Source organism: Prionailurus viverrinus, chromosome D1 (assembly GCF_022837055.1).
Source record: "Prionailurus viverrinus isolate Anna chromosome D1, UM_Priviv_1.0, whole genome shotgun sequence".
NCBI classification, from domain to species: Eukaryota; Metazoa; Chordata; class Mammalia; order Carnivora; family Felidae; genus Prionailurus; species Prionailurus viverrinus.
The window spans coordinates 16,447,291-16,451,920 of record NC_062570.1 but is presented as its reverse complement, the minus strand read 5'-3'; the positions used below and the strand labels follow the sequence as shown (position 1 = coordinate 16,451,920).

Here is a 4,630-nt window from a genome sequence, read left to right as displayed (position 1 = left end):
GATGCTGCCTTACTCTCCCAGCCAAAGGGGTAGGTTTCTCCCGCCCCAGCAACAGCCCAGCCAATGAGAGGCTGTCACAACTCAGCCAATGAAAAGCCTCCGTACTCAGAACGCCCCAGTTCACCGCAAAGGGCTTGTTGCTCGCAGCAGCCTTCCCAATGCCCCCCTTCCTCCACAAAGCAGCGTTCCTGTTCTGCGTTCTGCTAACTTGCCCACGGTTTTCCTGTGGTTTACTCAGCCCAGATGGCCGTTCTCTGCTGTTCCTAAACGAACCCCTTTTTGCTGGTGAAGTAACTGGCAGTGTTATTTGTAAGGAGAAAGGAAACCCCAAACTGCTGTCCCAGTGAGACAGGCGTACGTGAACGTGGCCTCGGGAGAGCAACTGTAGGACCAGAGTAGAGATGGCTGCCTCCTTCAGGTACTTTCTCTGTTCACGGCCTCCTGGTTCTGTCCCAGTGAGTGTGGTTTCAGTGGGAGAGCGGTGGGCTGTCAGTTATTTTGAGGGGCGTCGTGGAACAGAGCTGGGTTTGCTCCTGTGGGGCTGGGTGGGGAAGGGCCCTGGAGCACCACTCTGTGCCAGCGGGTGCCAGGGCCCCGGGGGCCGGCTGGGAGGACAGATGCTGTGCAGCCTCGGGCAAACCTCTGCCCTCTCTGAGCCTCAGACAAAGGAGAGAAAGTACATAACAGACAGTGCTGACCACAGGCCACAATCAGCAGTGGCAAATATTTCCGAGCCGAGGCCTAGCTGATTAGCTCAGGGAAGGTAGAGCCCAGCTGGGGAGTGAGCAATTAGAGGTATAAGAAGCAGGTCTGCGTGAGTTTACCTGGGAGGAGGCTCGTAAGGGCTTCAGGGAGGCGATGAGGAGTTAGAAGTAAACTTTCCCCTTCTACCGCCTCCCCCCCGTCAATTTCTTTCTAGAAAACTGCAGTAGAATACAAGGGTATGCACTTTCTATCTAAACTAGTTCCACCCAAGAATATGCCTCCAAAGCTATGAATTACTGAAATTTGCAGAAATAGCACTGGGCTGTTTTGAAAGCCATCCTATGAGATGAGGAAAAAGATACCTGGTTTGACTATGAGCTTGAACATGGAAAGACTTTGGACTTTTATCCATTCAGCCACACTTCTTTCTGAGACAGTTGCTTTTCTGTCCCAGGAGTCGTGGGCAAGGCTCTGAAATATCTGGAGGTGAGGGGGGGCAGGGGCAGCAGGGCGGGCTGGTATACTGGGGGCAGAACCACCTGCTCTCTCCCTGACTCTGAGCTAGTGACCTCCACTCCCTCCTGCTCCACCCCTGTGCCTGAGCCTGCAGGTCCCGCCGGAGCCACCAGGGGGCGGCAGTGAGCCAAGAAGAGAAAGTCCAGGAAGGGGACCATCTGGCTTTAGGAGGGCCCGGCCCCTTGGCTCCTCATGCAGTCCCCACCCACAGTCTGAGAAATGTCTGGAACCTTCTAGGACAGCCAGATCTTGACCTACCAGTATGGGATCCGACCTCTCTCCAGAAGACAGGCCAGCAGTGGGACTTCCCCAATGCCTGGGCCCCCTTGCAGGACCTGGTCATCAGAGGTAGGGAGGCAGCAGTGGGGCACATCCCAGGGCCTGCCCCCCTTGCATCTAGAGAGTCAGCCCCCTGGTACTGGGGAGGTGTGAACAGAGGATGCGAGGGCTTTCTCTGGCTCTTCTGTTCTCATGGCTTCCCCCTCAGCAGACATTTGTGTCTGCCCCCACCTGTCCAGGGAACCAGCCCTCCTTTCTCTCTCTGAACCCAGGCCCTGGGGAAAGAGCACGTTGGCTTTTCACGTGGTTTCAAGATGGAGGTCTTGAGGCTCGGGCCTCTTTCCCTCCTTGAGGAGAGTAAGGTTCAGGCCTATGCTCCCTCTGGGTTGGGGACTCAGGTGGCTCAGGGTCCTGCCTGGGGGAGGAGGAGGGAGGGTCTAGGTCTGGCCAAGTGTCCTTCACCTTGGGCCCAGGAAGTGGCTTTCCAGCTGGCTCAGAATTGGATCCGAACCAACTTTGAGGTCTACTCCAGAAAGTCAGCCATGTATGAGAAGGTGAGCTGCTCCTGAGCCCTGACCCTCCTGGGCCTCCTCCCCATGGGGAGATGGAATTGCCAGGCTTTGCAAAGCCCGGGGACAGTGGTGACACCCAGTGGCCATTCTTGGGCACTGCAGGCCAGGGCAGCTTCTCCCACAGGGGCTCCCATTTCTGGCTTTCCCTAGAGGGCTGAGGTGAGGGGGCGCGGGGGTGGGGTGGGTAGTGCCTGACCTTAGAGCCTGTCCTTTTGTTCCCAGTATGACATCAGCAACGGTGGTCAGCCAGGTGGTGGAGGGGAGTATGAAGTTCAGGTGAGTGGGCCCACATCCCATAGGATCTACAGGGCTCTGCTGTCCCCGCAACTGGCCATGACCTCCGCTGTCTGGGCCTGTTTCCTCCTGTGGATGCGGGTCCACAGGGAGGAGCCTGCCTGGAGCTCCTTTGTCCTCCTGGGGTTAGGCAGTTCTAGAGCCCCTGGGTGGAGATCTCACACCCCCTAAAATAGGGCTTGAGGGCCTTCCCCAGAGATCCTGCCCCACTAGCCATTCCTGTCTCCAGGAGGGCTTTGGCTGGACCAGTGGAGTGGTCCTGATGCTCCTGGACCGCTACGGCGACCGACTGGCTACGGCAATGAACCAGAGAAACCGGGGCCCCATCTTCCTGGACCTCACGTAATTAGCAGGGAGAGTGCTGATCGAAGCACAACTAAAAGTAAAATGAAGTGAGGGGGCTGCTCGGGGCCAGCAGAGGGCACAGCAGTGCAGAGGGATGCAGAGGGAAGGCGTCTGTGAGGAGGAGAGGTTTGAACAGAATCGTAGATGGAACCGTCTCTGTGCAGATCTGGAAGACCGTCCAGGCACAGAAAGGGCAGTGTGAAGGCTCTGAGGTCACGTTCAAGGGTCAGGAAGAAGGCTGGGGCAGGGGTGGGAACAGAGGAGGACCAGGGCTTGGGCGCCAGTGGTAGGACCAGAAAGGTGAGAAGTGGTTCAGTCTGGGATGTATTTTGAGGGTGGAGCCGATGATCGTGGAATATAAAGGGAAGGGGGTTACCTGGGATGATGCAGAGATTTTTGTTCTGAGCAATTGTGATTGCTCTACCCTCCCAGCCAATCCTTGGCCACAGTGCAGTGGGGTCAAGGTAGCGACCTAGAAGTCATGGGGATGGGTCCTTATCCCCCTGGAACATCAATAAGGAGGAAATCTTGTTTTGTGGCGACACCTAGCTCTCCTACCCTCATACCCCCTCCCATAACCCACACAACCTGGCTTCACAAACACATATATTCCAAATGCTGTATTGTTCCGTGGAGATGCTTACGAAAACTGAAAATCACCCAGCCCCAGGGTCCCAGCTGCCATGGGCCCCAAGTGCTGTGAAGGAGGGCCCGGAGGTGGGATCAGAACAAACATCAAACACTGTTTTCCTGAACTGTCCTTTCCAAAGGAGTCCGAATTTGAATGTGTTAGTCTAGATCATTTTATGCCCCTGGGAACTTTGGAAAACAATACAGGCATAGTGACACTTCTTTTATCAGCTCTGTGTGCTCAGGGAAAGAGAGGAAGAGAGGCCTGCTAAGACCACTGTCATCCCAGGGTGAGAGTGTGTGTAAAAGTTGAATTGAAGAGAGTAATAGTTCTGTTAATAGCCGGAGCCTTCAGTGCCCCTTTAATGGATAGAACACTAGACAGAAATCAATAAGGAAATAGGAGACCAAAACTGTAAAATAGCTAGACCTAAGATATATAGAACTCTGTACCCAACAATAGTAGAAAACATATTCTTCTCAAATGTACACAGAACATTCTCCAGGATAAGATCATATGTTAGGCCACAAAACAAGTCTCAGAAATTTTTATTTTATTAAAAAATTTTTTTTAATGTTTAGGGGGCGCCTGGGTGGCTCAGTCGGTTGGGCGTCCAACTTCAGCTCAGGTCATGATCTCGCAGTTCGTGAGTTTCAAGCCCTGCATCGGGCTCTGTGTTGACAGCTTGGAGCCTGGAGCCTGCTTCGGATTCTGTGTCTCCCTGTCTCTCTGCACCTCCCATGCTCATGCTCTGTCTCTCAATAATAAATAAACGTTTATTTTTGAGAGAGAGAGACAGAGCATGAGCTGAGAAGGGGCAGAGAGAGGGGGAGACACAGAATCCGAAGTAGACTCTTGGCTCTGAGCTGTCAGCACAGAGCCTGATGCAGTGATCAAACTCAGCAACTGTGAGATCATGACCTGAGCTGAAATCAAGAGGGGGATACTTAACCAGCTGAGCCACCTAAGCACCCCCTGACTATATTTGAAATGAGAGTTTCCTTTATTGATTTCATACCCTTACTATTGTGAGTTGATGTCATCTCTTCAGTTGAAGGCCTTAGTAGAAAAACACGGACCTCCCCAAAAGAAGAGGGAATTCTGCCTAGAGACTGCCTTTAGACTTCTCTGGGCCTCCAGCCTGAGGATCTAACTTGCAGCCTTTGGACTTGCCAGCCTCCATAGTCACGTAAGCAAATTTTTTATTTTATTTTATTTTTTTAATATAAGCATATTTAAAAAAAAATTTTAACATTCATTTTTGAGAGTGAGAGAGACAGAGCATGAG

General features: G+C 53.0%; 1 long non-coding RNA gene across 1 annotated transcript; it reads left to right on the top strand.

Moving 5' to 3' along the window:
- Window positions 1-1,924: 1,924 nt before the first annotated feature.
- Window positions 1,925-2,856, top strand: LOC125176454 (uncharacterized). The gene is made up of 3 exons (XR_007156248.1): window positions 1,925-2,054; window positions 2,295-2,348; window positions 2,596-2,856. It is a non-coding gene; the product is annotated as an uncharacterized LOC125176454 (long non-coding RNA).
- The last annotated feature ends 1,774 nt before the right edge of the window (window positions 2,857-4,630 follow it).